This window comes from Nothobranchius furzeri, chromosome 4, assembly GCF_043380555.1.
Source record: "Nothobranchius furzeri strain GRZ-AD chromosome 4, NfurGRZ-RIMD1, whole genome shotgun sequence".
Classification (NCBI taxonomy): domain Eukaryota; kingdom Metazoa; phylum Chordata; class Actinopteri; order Cyprinodontiformes; family Nothobranchiidae; genus Nothobranchius; species Nothobranchius furzeri.
In genome coordinates, this window is record NC_091744.1 from 50,037,133 (window position 1) to 50,052,342 (window position 15,210).

General features: G+C 43.3%; 1 long non-coding RNA gene across 2 annotated transcripts; it reads left to right on the top strand.

Moving 5' to 3' along the window:
* Positions 1-752: 752 nt before the first annotated feature.
* LOC129153502 (uncharacterized) lies at positions 753-3,637 on the top strand. Of its 2 annotated transcripts, none has more exons than XR_008559489.2 (3): positions 753-966; positions 3,249-3,492; positions 3,569-3,637. It is a non-coding gene; the product is annotated as an uncharacterized lncRNA (long non-coding RNA). The 2 variants fall into 2 exon arrangements; XR_011520305.1 differs by having other exon boundaries at positions 754-966; positions 3,249-3,486.
* The last annotated feature ends 11,573 nt before the right edge of the window (positions 3,638-15,210 follow it).

A 15,210-nucleotide genomic window follows, 5' to 3' on the forward strand; every position in this document is an offset into this window, starting at 1 on the left:
TTTTTGGTTTTGCTGGTTTTTGTTTTTTTGTAAGTACATTATTTGTGTTTTCATATAAAAAAAAGTGAATGTAACTAATCGCCACATATGTCTTTTAGGACATGTGGATCGGTCTACTCCATCATGTGACTGGAGAACACGAGTGGTCTCTGGATGCTTGTCAGCATGATCCTTTACTAAGTGTGGCAAGGTGGATAAACGAGGGCCCGGGCGGGATTCGATCTCCAGACTCCCGGGTGAGAGTCATACGCTCTAACCAGTCAGCCAAAGGGACATCCCCTTGGCCAAGTAGCCACGGCACGTGATCAATCGGGACATTGTGACAGGACGCTCACACTGTCACATCTTCCCCCCTCTTTCCACAAGCATGTCCTCGTGCTCCCGCGCAGGGTGCCACAAACTTCACATCCATGGACCTACGTGACAGTACTACATGGATCCTGCCAACAACGCCAAATGTGGCAAGGTGGATAAACGAGGGCCCGGGCGGGATTCGATCCCCAGACTCCCGGGTGAGAGTTATACGCACTGACCAGTCAGCCAAAGGGACATCCCCTTGGCCAAGTAGCCAGGGCACGTGATCAATCGGGACATTGTGACAGGACGCTCACACTGTCACATAAGTGACAGAGAGAGAGACTGGATTCAGAAAGGCTCCACTCCACACAAAGCCCTCAGTGACATCATTCTCAGTGAACGCTGGCTGAAAAAATTCTCAAAATATTTGAAATTCAGGTACTGTATTTAATTATAGCTATAAATAATAATATAATTGTTCTAAATGTTAAATTCTTGTTTTAGATCTACAGCAAATTTGGAGGCGTTTCACAACCATCTCCTAATGTATGTAAGCAAAAGATTCAGTTACATCCCACCTGTTTACGAGGCACGGATACTGCTTGCTGCATTGGACTACAATCACCACTCACATCGAGAAGTGAAGAGGAGAGCAGATGGATCGATACAGTATGTATTTATTTATTTATATTTTAAATGAAACATACACTCATGAATTCATAATTCACTGGTCCAGTTTTAGTCATTTTTTATTAACAACTTCCTCAGATGAACAACCACAACGCTCCTAACTGCTACATATTGGTTTAACAACATGCTGTCAAGAGGCCAACTGTAGAATAACAGAAACACCACATTTTCAATAATAGTGCCTCCAGGTGGGGCTTACCTAAATTATTTTTCACTTAAAACACTTTTTCAGCTAATTTGTTGTATACTACAAGTTAGAGCCCTGCACGGGCCTAAAATCTGAGCCCCTGTCCGGCCCGAGGGGGTGGAGCCTCAGCCCGACCCGGTCCGAAAAGGTTTTCAGGATTCTCTGGCCCGAACCGAGCCCGACTTTTTTTTAACCAACTAAATGAAAACAAATGCGTCAATCCTGACCAATGTGTTAAAAGACGTGCAGGATCCGATCAATTTGTTTTTCCCTCGTTTACCGTCACGGAGATAACGGCGCACTGGCTCTGGTGGTAATCAAGTTAAATTATATCTCTTTCCAACAATTTTCACAAGAAAACAGAACAGTCAAAAGCAGGGCTTGTGTTGACCGGATAGTTCCCGTATTTGACCGTTTATTTTGACGGAGAAAGAATAGAAAGAATTACCCCGACGCATGCAGACGTACTGACATTTTATTCTACGCACATTGCAGATGTAGCTAAATCACCCAAGAAATGATTCCCATCTGAACACCTGAGCTGGGCCCTGCTCAGCGCAGCTCGCTCTCAGCGCATATGTGCACAGCGAGCTGAAGTTGTGGAGATTGGCTTGGAGCGCGTTGCAGAACCAGAGCGCATGCGGGAAGATTCCTCCCACTGAAGCGAGTGTTTTCCAAACCCTGTCTCTCAGAGAGACTTGTAACTTAGAAAATGTTCCCTGATTATGAAACTTTGGCTGAATAGTGCTTGTTCCTGTCTCCAATGTGGCGACGCATCCATGAGCCGTATGAGGAGAATCCCAGAATCTCACATCCTCTTCAGCTCAGAAAGCGCCTATGATTACGCCCAAGTGTGACCCGTCAACCCGGTCTCACAGTAAGACCGGGTTGGGCCTGTTCAGGTTTACGCAGACAATCTTTACATAGAATTGACTTACAGATATAAAATTAATTCAGTAAAATATAAAGCATTTTATTTAAATATCCATTCATTATTTTACAAGCACAGAGAGCCGCATCAGATTCAGATCAGCGGGAAGATTCCTCTGAATGAATTCATTGGGAGGAATCTTCCCACATGTGCTCTGGTTCTGCGACACGCTCCAAGCCCCTCTCCACATCTTCAGCTCGCTGTGTACCTTATGTAGTACACGCTGACAGTGAGCTGCGCTGAGCAGTGTCCAGCTCAGATGTTCAGATGGGAATCTTTTCTTTGGTGATTTAGCTACATCTGCGATGTGCGTAGAATAAAATGTCAGCTCGTCTGCATGCGTCGGGGTAATTCTTTCTTTTCTTTCTCCGTCAAAATAAACGGTCAAATGCGGGAACTATCCGGTCAACACAAGCCCTGCTTTTAACTGTTCTGTTTTCTTGTGAAAATTGTTGCAAAGAGATATAATTAAACTTAACACCAGAGCCAGGCGCACTGCGCCGTTATCTCCGTCACTGTAAATGAGGGAAAAACAAAATGATCGGATCCTTTTCTGACCTTCCCCACCTACAAAGTTTAATTACAACAATCAAATGTGACAGAGCCTGGAATTGTATTCTGAACAGTCTAAACATGTTTTAAAAAGAAACGTATGAAAAAAGTGGCACCTGCTCAGTAAAACCACCAACAGGGTGAAAAATATCAAAATATTGTAGACAGAGACAGGCTACAACTTCTGGATCCATTTTATATAAATCGTTTTATTGATTATCTTTTTATGAAAGATAGCTTTGATGTACACGAGCGACCGGTACTGGCTGCTGTCACCTGTTGTGAGCAGCTCTCTGCTGTCTGAGGGTAGGCCCCGCCCACAACGCCGCGGCTGCTGTGGCTCCCAGTGTTTTCTTTACTGTGAGAAACGGGTAATAATGGCTCTTTGATGGGAACAGGTTGCCGACCCCTGGTTTAGGTGTTTCAAATTTTTTTAAAAGAATTCGATTAAAAATAAAGGATCCCGGCCCGGCCCGTGTCCGAGGTAATTACACAGTCATTGGCCCGAAGCCCGGTCCGAGGGCTGCCGGGCCGAGGGCCTAGGGCTTCAGTGCAGGGCTCTACTACAAGTTATGGCATGTGTCATTTCAGATACCATAAAATATTCAACAAAAAATCAAGATGCTGGAGGCTGTATTCTTAAAAGGTGGCAAAAGACTACTCTACATCCCAGAGATCCAAACCATGATCGTCAACCAACGTTTGACAAGCAAGAAAGGTCTTCCTCGACGCTACAAGCTAAGGCCTGAGGATCCAAGGCGTTACGGTTTGCTGTCCGGAGTCCCTGCACCATCAACAGAGGAACTTCTACAACACCTACGGACTCATGGTGATGGTAAAATAAAACATTATCTGCCTTACATCTTCCACACAATAGTCCATTGCTAATTGAGTTTATTTTTTATTTACAGGTAAAACTTTGCCAAAGACATAGGTGTTGGGGGAGGCAAGAGAAAACCCAAAACCTTCTTTATTTTTGTTTCCTGTGTTTTTTTTTTGTTTGTTTGTTTTAAAATAAAGATATATTTTGGGGAAATAAGGACTAATAATTTAAAAATGTATGTAAAATGCTGGAGGTAGATTTAAGTTTTTGTTGTTGTGCTGGAGTTTTAACATTTATGGTATTTTTACAAATGCAACACAGAGTTATGCTTTAGAACACTTTATTAGAGCATCAAACAAAAATGTATAAAAAACAAACTTATGTAAAATATCAAATATATACATTTATTTCCAATCGTCTTGGAATAAAACCAGTGTAGTTACCATTGGGGTCAGGGAATTTTTCCCTTATCCCCCAGACAACAGCTTGGGATTACTACTCTGCGTCCTCCACCAAGTTTTCCATGCTGCCATGCTACAAATTGTCTGTAAGCTGCATGGCGGAACTGTCTGTCGTCCTCACCAGGGTCCGGGTCATCATAAACTGCTCGAAACTCATTCCACAATGTTCTGGCCAGGCGAAGAACAACATTTTGCAGAATAAACTCCTCCATGTGTGGTACAGTTGAAATACATGTCTGGGGAGGCTGTTGGCAGCATTTCTTTTCCAAATCAGTTGGCATATCTCTGCAGTGGGAGTATACACACCATGAAGGTTGATTGGATGTTGGAGGTGTTGTGGCAGGTGGACCAGAGAGGGCAAGTACATCAAAGAGAACACCAGGGTCTCTGTCCAGCACCATGGTAAGGACGTCAATAGCCTGCTGAGGGTTCAGGTTCTGTATGTGTTGCTACAAAAGTGGAAAGAGATGCTACAGCAACAGATTTTAGGATCATTTAGTGTAATATTGTTATGCTTACACGTTCAAAGTCTATTCGCTCTCTCTCGAGAGATCTTCATCTCCAAGGTCCACAGCTGAGTGTCTCGCACTTCTTCGGCCTCTGGATGCACCGCGGCCTTTAGATGCACCACGGCCTCTGGATGCACCACGTCTTTGAGATGATGGTGGGCATCTCCTTTTTGCACCACGTCTTGAGGATGCAATGGGAGGTTCAAACTCTTCCTCAGAGGATTCCTCAATCACTGAACTCTAAATTGTATTAGAATAAAAAAATTATACTATTATAAAAAGTACTCTGGCATATTAATCAATTTTGACACAGATCAGGTTTGCATCTAGTCAAAATTTGGGCTAAACCAACAATAAACAGAAACCCTATGAAAACAACCATGATTATAGGAGGACTACACAGAATGCAGTGTTTATTCATGATTTCCACATAAATTATATGCTCTGATATATTCATCCCATCTTGAATGGCAAAGCAATTAAAAATAAGCTAATTACTCGTAATAAAATGCTAACAATTTGATAGGATTCATTTTATTTACAATATAGATTGTCAACTGTTACTGGTATTTTAATATATATATATATTTATAGATATTCTTTATAAAATGCCTTTATAAACAGTAAGTGTTTAATGTGCTGGTTAAAAACAACTTTCTTACCTCAGATAACTCCATTGCTAACACTAGCTCAGCTCTATTATGAAGAAGCAATGCTCTGGTGTTGACTCTGCTTTTCCTGCGCATGCACATTAGGAGGCGTGGCTTTCGGCTCTTTCAGGAAGGGCGGGGGAGTGAGCAACAGCCGTTCGAATTTAAAAATCTCCTCCTCCTCACCCTGACGGCGTCATTTTACGGACCGTGCCTTTAAGCTTTGTGAGGTTAAATCATTCAAATTTCCTGTTTAAGTTCAATTCAATTCAACTTTATTTATAAAGCGCCAAATCACGACAAGAGTCGTCTCAAGGCACTTCACATAATAAACATTCCAATTCAGGTCAGTTCATTAAGCCAATCAGAAATAATGTTTCCTATATAAGGAACCCAGCAAATTGCATCAAGTCACTGACTAGTGTCAGTGACTTTACAGCAATCCTCATACTAAGCAAGCATAAAGCGACAGTGGAGAGGAAAACTCCCTTTTAACAGGAAGAAACCTCCAGAGAATCCTGGCTCAGTATAAGCAGCCATCCTCCACGACTCACTGGGGATCGAGAAGACAGAGCAGACACACACACACACACACACACACACACACACACACACACACACACACACACACACACAAAGTAATGTGTCTATAGTTATATTGTGATTTCTTAGTAAATATTCTATTTGGTGAGAGATAAACTTTATTGTATTTATCCTAGTGAATCTATAATTAAACGGATAAACTAGTAGTAGCACATTCAATGTCAAGGAAAGTAAAAAGTTATTATCAGGAGAGGGAGAATGTTTTAGTGGTTAGCAGCAGTGTGCTATACGATGGCCCCCTCCATGAGGCCACCACAGCTCAGCAGAACATCGTTGTAGCTAAGTGCGTCTCTTTTGCATTATTATTATTGTATTATATTATATATATCCTTACTATATTATTTGTGACTGTCAAATGAGATTTTCAGAGAAAAATACTCATCTTTATATCAGGCTCCACTCTCTGGTCAACTCCACACTCCGACAACCTAGCTGTCCGTGAACTACCGGATTCACTGATTTTAATACACTTTTCATTTCGTTTCATGGCATTTGTTTACCATCTTTTCCGGGAAAGACAACTCTCTGCGCATGCTCAACCTATTTATTCGGATTGAATGCTTGGTGCATAAAATAGTGTCCATGTAAACAGACATTTGGGATTTCCGAACAGCCAAGATTTTCATCGGATAGAGGAGATTTTGCGCATGTAAACGTGGCTAATGTGTGTTATCCAGCATCACACTTTGTTCAGGTTAAAAAGACAGCGAAGTAACTTAACACTCTCTCACGAGAAGTTAGCTTCTATTAGCGACACGCTAATCGAAGCATTATCACCCATATAACTTGGTTTCTTTTTAAAGCTACAGCTAAACTTCTCACAGAACACTTCAAAAACAAGTCACAAAAGCTACTTAACTCAACTTAAAATCGACTTAACATATTATTCTGCTCACGTGTACTCACCTCCACATGCTAACAGCTGGGGTGGCTGTAAGCACGCCTGAAGGACCCCTGCATTAATCACATTAAAATATCACCTTCTTTTGGTGTTAAATAAAATATAACATTGCTTACCTCTTGGAGCTAAACAAGAATAAGGGATTCTTGAGCAGTGTGGGTGACGTGCTCTCCTGCTTATCACAACTGCTGACAGCTGCATGCAGGGCAGCAGGGTAGAGAACTCAGCATAACGCAGGGCACTTTTTCAGAAATGTTACAAGTTAATTAATTAATTAATTACGGTTTTATTTTTATTTAAAGCTCAAGTATAAATAATTAGATGCCAGTTGCTACATTAAAAAAATCTGCTGGGAGCAGACGTAGGTATATGATCTGAGCTGGTAAAAAAAACTCATTTTTTGAAAGTGGGGGGGACACAGCTGCAAATCACAAATTTTGCCGGGGACATGTCCCCGGCGTCCCCGGTTAAAATGACGCCTATGCTTAAGGGCATCAGGGGAGCCTGACAACCTTTAAGGAGAACCAAGTTATCCAACTCCGGATCGCGGCTTGGATCGGGAAGTAAAGCCCGAGTCCCGATCAGTGAAACCACGTGATCGGGCCGATTTCCGATCATGTGATCGGATCGGGACATCCCTAACACAAAGTCCTCTGAAAAGCCAGATGGAAATCTGTGCATTCTGGTGCCAAACACAGATGACACCCAGTGAGATGGATTTGCTTGATGCAACATGTTTCTAATTTGTAATCACTCTTTGTTTCCTGAGGCCAAAGTCTGCTTCTCTGCAACAAGATTGTGTTGTGAATCTTAGAAATTCTTGGACACATTTATCTGCTGAAAAGAAAAGAAAACAGGAGACACAAACTCATTTCTCTGCTCTGTTCTTCAGCTTCCCCTAAACGAGGGTGAGGTACCCATGATTTTAGTGTAAAAGAGCACATACTGTTGCATGCAAATTCATTTCATAGACAGCAGGGTCAATAAATCAAACAAAGCCTCATGGAATATGTCCAGCTAATACATAAATATACAAGGGAAGAAATATTTACATCATACAGACAAGGAAGGTTTGAATTTGTCTCAATAAATACCCAGTAATGCACTGATGTGGTTCTGTCTGTCTCCAAGCCTTTAAAAGCATCTTTTATTGGAAATATGACATCTCGTAATGTGACGTGTTATTGCACACTGATGCATCAATAAATGCCGTCACGTTGTCTGAATGCCACTAATGCTCTGCTGAGCTGTTATCAAATCATCAGCATTTTTCTTAGAAGAGCTTCTTCATCTCTTCCTGCTTTTCCCTTCTGGGGTTGCCACAGAGAATCATCTGTCTCTGTTTAGACCAATGGGCAATTTTCAGCCCCCAAACCTGAAGCCAGCACAGAATTGACAACAACTGCAGAACCCCTCTCAGCCACTAGGCGCTTGGTCCATAAAAGACAACGTTTTTTTGGCTCCCATACTAAAACATGCCAACCTCACAGTAGAAATAAACATGACTGGTTCCAAAAAACATTTTAAGTTTAATAGCTCTAGTTTACAGTCATGGCAACTCTGAGGGGGGATTTATGTTTTAAATTATGGATAATTTGATTTGATTGACAGGTAGCATGAGCGCCAGAACTAGTGCTAGCAGCTTGCTCCGGGGAAGGCCTCATCCTTGGACTTGCGTTAATATATGTTTGGCCATTTCAACTCTCTGAACTTTAGTTGTCCTCTCTGTGTTCATGTTTAGATGTTAATCCCCAGAGACCCACGGTTGTAATATTACAACATCAGATTTAAGTCCACAAAAATAAACCTTCCCCATTTTTTTTCTTTTCAAAACCACATTTACATTGCTAATAGGTCCTATTGTTCAGTTCTGCAACACTATTGGCTGTTAAAATGTGTAAATAGGCCCGTTTATCTGGCCTCCTAGAACAACATGTGAAAGGTTAAAAAAAAGATTTTGCAGTTGTTTTCTAAATTTGGGTTTCTGGGGGTTAATCATGGAAATATTTGGACAAAGATGGTAAGCTGTGGTACTGATTGTACTAACAGATAATCCATTACACCTTCATTTCTATCAGTAAGTAAAATTCAGTACTTTCTGTACTTTATTTTGCTGGTTGAATGGGGGAAAAGGTTGTGCATTTAACATATCTTCTTGGTCAAAGATGGGTTGAAACATGAAGTGTTAGCACACTGGGTACCAAAACTCAAGCTAGGTAAGATGGTCAAGGCTAGCGAAGGTTTCCATGCTCTACTGGTCCACCGCGGTCAAAGATCTGCAAGGTTGTCTCTGCAAAAAGGAGGATTACCGAGTTTCTGTACCATATCTCTTCCACAGCAGCAGCAGCCCTGCAATCAGACATCTGTAAATCTGCTGCTCCAGCCTTGCGGAGGCAACTGAGTGAGGCGAGAACCCGGCGTCTCCTATCTCCCAGCCAGAAACAGTTTTATTTGATGCATGCTATACTTTTGAGTCGCTCAACTGCAATTTTTGGCTAAAAGCGCCTGAAACCCTCAGTTAGCTTCAGATTATCTCAGGTAGTGTTAGCAGCTACCCCTGTTAGCCCCACACTCCATGTAACTTTGGATTAGCTTGTAGCTACATTGGTTCAAAGTTTATGGGTGTCAATCGTTTGCTCCCAACCTTAGAGCCTTCCTGTCAGCTCCACCTCTTTCCCCATTTAGGATTGTCTGGGTGTGACGTGTGACATGGTGAAGATATCAGCAATCAGAACTGCCCATTTGGCTTCAGATAAATCCCACGAGTTTCTGTACCATCTCCCTCTCTTCTGGAGGTTCACAGTTGAGCTGGCTGCTCTGAATGCCCAGGTCTGTATGCTGGCTGTCTGTGGAGCTCTCTGATGGAGGCCATCTCCACAGCTCGGTGAGTGCTTCATGGCAGAATCGTTCAACCTCATTTTTCTGGTTAAAAGCACCCACAACCCTTTCTTGGCTTTGGTTAGCTCAGTTACCTTGTACCTAGGATGCATCTGAGTTTGATGAGTATAATGGCTGCCTGATCCACACACCCCCGCTGTCAGTCTCACTGACATATACACATAGACGCCCCATGGACTGGCGCTAGCGATGGGTACGGAATTCAGTACCTTTTAAGGTACCGACCGAATTCCATAGTACCGACTGAGCACTGATTCACGTCATTTGAAACGGTGCCTCGTTTCGGTACCCGTCCTTCATAATGAGAACTTGCCTAGACAGCTACGCATGCACAAGAGCTTTATGTCGTTGGTCGCTGCGAGCGAGTTGTAAACAGAGCAGCATGGTAGAAAGAACGCACGCTAAAGCTTGGGTCCACTTCACTAAATGTGATGGGTAACTGGGTGATGATGAAACCAGCGACAACGATCTAAGTGAGACATCCTCATCTTAATCTGCTTCGGTAGGTAAATAAAATGTTTAAGATAACGTTAGCTTGATATGTTGGCTTCCGTTCTGCTAATGGTGCATTCGCTTTCTCCTTGGATCTCCGAATTTCCGACTAGAACAGGGGTGGGCAATTATTTTTTCCATGGGGCCACATGAGAAATAGAAAATATTGTGGAGGGCCAGGCCAGAAGGCTGAAGTCAATTATGCATAATATTAATGGTATTTCTGTATAAAAAGCAGTAAATACCATCGTTTTTTCAAGCTGGTAAGAGTAGACTATATGTTATAAATGAGCAAAAAGGAAAAAGTGAGGTTGGCTTACAAAAATGTGATTTATTCAAATTTCCCAAGGCAATGGTAAACAAAGTGCGCATTTGGTTTTTGTTAAACATTTGTAACTTATATTAGTCAACAGTTTCAGTCACATTCACTCCAAAACACATTCTGAGTTTCAAATATTGTTGGAAAGAGGTTCTTAGCATTCTACAGACACACAGTATTGTCTGTAAAATAAAATCACTGAACTGTGATCTTGAGAAAGAGGTTTAAAAAAAAGTGTCCCAGTTCACTGCTATTTGCCTACATTTGTGGTCCAAACACCTTATTTTGTGGTTTTAAGCGATTTTTTTCGTATTCTTATATCAGGTTTGGAAAGTCCTCCTTAAGAGAAGAGTAGAAATCCAGCAGAGATCCTGAATCTCTGCTTTCAAGTCCCAAACCCTCTTCAGCACTTTCCCCAGGCTGAGCCATCTGACAGCTGTGTGGAGTCCTCCAAAAGAGCGACAAACTGTCTGTGATCCATTGCCCGTGCCCTGATGAAGTTTATTATTTTAGTAACAACATCAGTAACATGGTTGATTTTTAGCACTGACTTGCACAACACATGTTGGTGTATAATTCAATGCAAAAACACCTATTTTTGATCTGCATCGATTTCTGTCACTTTATCTTGCATGCGTTTCAAAAGTCCGACATTTTTCCTTGTAAGATTTGGACAACCGTCTGTTGTGACACCTGACAGTCTCTCCCATTTCAATCCCAGAGTGTCCATGCACGCATTTACCTCTGTAAAAAGATCACTCCCTGTCGTTGTCCCTTTCATCGACCGCATTGCTGCCCGCTCCTCTGTGAGCTCCGTTATCCCCGGACAAATACGAGCAGCTGAGCTGTGTCCCGGACATCACAGCTCTCGTCTAAGGCCAATGAGAAAAAGTCAAAACTTGCCACTTCACGTTGCAGCTGAAGCTCCAGGTTCCCCGCAATGTCCTCGATCCTTCTGGTCACGGTTCGCCTGGACAGCAGGATTTGCTCAAATGCGCCTTTTTTTCAGGGCATATTAGTGCGGCAGAGTCCACCACTCTGACAAACTCTCCCTCCGAAAACGGCTTGCTGTTTTTAGCTATTTTGTGGGATATCACAAAGCTGGTCCTGGTTGCTGCATCCCTGGATGTGTGAAGCTTAGTAAAACAGCCTTGCTGCTTTTGCAACTTTGCTAGCAAAGCTTCGGATGTCCGTGCCCTCTCAGCATCAGATGAGTTCTTGTATTTTTCCGAGTGTTTCTTGTCGTAATGCCGACTCAAATTGTAATCCTTAAACACGGCAATCTCCTCCCCGCAAACCAAACACACGGCTTTGCCTCCGACTTCAGTAAAAAAAATACTTAGCAGTCCAATTTTTGTTGAAAATCCTGCATTCGGCATCTTTCTTTCTTTCTTTTTTTTTTTTCATGAGCGGGCATTTCTCGGGCTACAATCACCATGTCAACCGCGGGCACTTGTTGCTATACGTATTGCGTCATTGTGCACGTAAAAAACAACTTCAAAATAAAAGCAATGCAGCCTTAGCCCATGCATGAGGTAAAATGAGAAAATACATTTATTTTGTAATTTCCAATTAACCTTACGCGGGCCGGTCAAAGTCAACCAAAGGGCCGTATGTGGCCCGCGGGCCGTAAAATGCCCAGGTCTGGACTAGAAGAACATGAACGCGCTCTAAAGTTTGGCTTCACTTTACTAAATGTGATGGGTGATTGGGTGAAGATGAAACCAGCGACAATGATCTAAGTGTGAGGCATCATCGTTTTAATCTGCTCCAGCAGCTAAATAAACTGTTTAAGATAACGTTAGCTTGATAAATTAGCTTCCATTGCCACCATTGTTATCAGCTAATGGTGCGCTTTCTCCTCGGAAATTCTAACTTCCCAGTAGGAAAAATCAAATGAAAAAAGACGGCAAAAGGAATGAAGATACACAGTAAATTTAGTTCACAGTAAAAATGTTTGCTTCAGTTTAATTATCAGCTTATAAAACTACAAGGACGATGTTAAAATACAAACAGCTGTATGTTATTTATCATGAAATGTATCAAATATGGTTATATATTGAGAAAAATATGTATTTAATAAAGAGAATTAAAATAGTAAACACTCAAAAGTATCTAAAATTGGTACCATTAAGTACCGGTATCGACTCCTAGTACCGATTCGATTCAAATGTCAAAGGTACCCATCCCTAACTGGCACTGCCCATAAAGAGCCTAGGTCACGCCCATCTACTCCTGGACCATGGGTCCCCGGAAAAACTAAAAAATTAATGCAAGTCAATGGGGGCTAAAAACGTTATTTTCTAATTCTGCTTGTTATGTGCCATGGAATTCACATATGATTTCCATAAATTTTAAAAACACATTTTGAAACCAAGAAAGCGCTTATTTTTTAATGGGAGGAAAACATTATTTTAGATTTTGTGTGAAAATAAGTCCCGGAGCACAAATGTGCATCACCAAAGAGACATCATCAAACCAGACGGAGAAAAACAGAGGGAAAATGGCTGTAAGTTGTAACTTCAAATTCTTCCTTCAAGAGGAAAGAACCACTATAGATCTGGACATCTGGTAAGTAGCAGCTAAGCGGGGGGGGGGAATTCTGTGGTGATGTCATATAGGCAAGGTGCAGACGTCCAATTTGTAGTCGAACATTTACAAGCTGATAAATCTCAAAGTACGTGACTGGTGTGGTCGAAACACACTTCATTACTTTCAATTTAAAATCTGATTACAACATATGTGCGATCCAGGGCCTAAAGCGAAGCGGATTAGAAAATATCTCTTTTAGCCCCGTTGACTTGCATTCATTTATTTTTGTTCTTCCAGGGACCCATGAGTCAACTTTATTGGTATAGCAGTTTTATTTTATTTATTTATTTATTTATTTTACTGTGTCCTGTCTGGCTGTGAAGCAAGCAGAATTGATGTCTGAATGCTGGTAACAAGCCTAACCCCCAAATTCCACTACCTCCGCTCCGCTGCGCTCCGCTCCGACACAAACGCCGGAGCAAAATCGGTCCCGTTCTAGTCAATCAGAGCCATTCCACTACTGCGGCCGTGCTCCGGCCGTGCTCCGGCAGTGCGGCGCCGTGCGGCGCCCTCTGTTCCGGCGTCCGGCAAAAATAGAATCGATCCTATTTTTGCCGGACGCCGGAGCACCTCCGCAGTCAATGGACAGAAATCACAACGGCCCAACAGGAAAAGGAGCAAGCACATCTTCCGTTTTTCACAATAAATCGCTAAACAAAAGGCGTTTTTTGTTTCATATGCACAGGTTTAACAACTTTTAACAACTATCAATGGCGGCTGAAGTTTAAATGCACAAAAATAAGCCATAAATACAGTTGCCACTATCAAAGTAGTCACACTTTGTTGATCCAAACACTGCTGATCTCTCAACACAATGATGGGCAGATTAAACAGCTCATTTCCGATGCTTCTCCCGCACAACGGGTGTTTGGATCTAACTTCCGCGTTTATTGCTCGGACTGTATCGCAAGATCTCGAAAATCCCGCGCATGCTTGTTTGCCCCCCTCAGGTCTCCGCACCGGAGCGGAGCCGTTGTAGAGCGGGTACCAGTAAAAATTGAGTTCGGAAGCGAGCGGCTGCGGAAGGCGGGGGCGGAGCGGAGCGGAGCGGAGGTAGTGGAATTTGGGGGTTACAGATTTATTCTCAGGTGGAGCATCAAAGCGTCTGCTTTAAATGTCACGCCTGATACTTGAAATTTTATTGTTATTGTTTTTGAATGCTTTGTAATTCCAACCAGACACGGAGACAGAGGTGAAAGAGAAAGGAAAAGACAAATGGTGGGATGGGGGGGGGGGGGTCCACAAAAATAAACAATAATGAACAAGAGTCTGCTTCTAGACCTGCAGAAAGAGAAGAGCAGAAAAAAATGGGACACACAACAATACATCAGGAGCAAGCTATCACTGCGTCAACGTGATGATGAAATATGAAATCAACATTGTTTAACTGAACAATCACACGATAGTAAATCATAGTGCATTTAGTGGCAACCACAGCCTTGAGACAAGTGTTGAACGTGCCCAAGTCCATACATTTGAGAGCACCATGTGAGCACCTGTGTGTGTACACGCGCTTGTTTATGTAAGGTTTCTCTATAGGAGCGTCCAATAGAGAGTGTGAGGGACCACAGATCTGCCCCCAAAGATGCGTAGGAGACGGGGGGAGCTCCAAGTCCCAGAGATCCAGGTGCTGCCCCAGAACACAGGAACCCCAAGGGGACTGCAACCAGAAAGGCCCCCCGCCCCCCTCGAGAGGCGCAGAGGATCGCCTCGGGGGGCCACAACCAGCAGCCGGCAGAGTCCCGGGAGATATCAGCGGCAAGCCCATAGGCCCGCCCGCCGCCTCCCACCCCCTAGCCGGCCGAGCTCGGGACCCAGCGACCCGGGACCCAGGGGCGACCACCCCCGCCGGGGACCCAGCAGGGGACCCTATTCACTCTGGTCCCGGTACTGCTGCACATTGGGTACAACCATCACCAGTTACCAGAGTTTGACCCTTTCTGCTGGGGTGCTGATGAGCAGGCTCCCCCGCCCAACGCCGAGCACAGCAACCCCCACCCCAGACCCCAACCAGACGGCCAGATCTCCCTCCTAGTCTCCAGCCCTCCTAGTCTCCAGTGGTATAGCAGTTTTCACACACACACACACACACACACACACACACACACACACACACACACACACACACACACACACACACACACACACACACACACACAACCTAAAAAACAACATAAGTAAACACTAGGCTGAGTTCAGATGGGTTAGGTAATGAAAGGCATGCCATCAGGTGAGCCATCTGCCTCAGCAGTAGTTGATCGATGGCAGCAGCCAAGGCACCAACTCAGGGCGCCCAGGGAGGGAG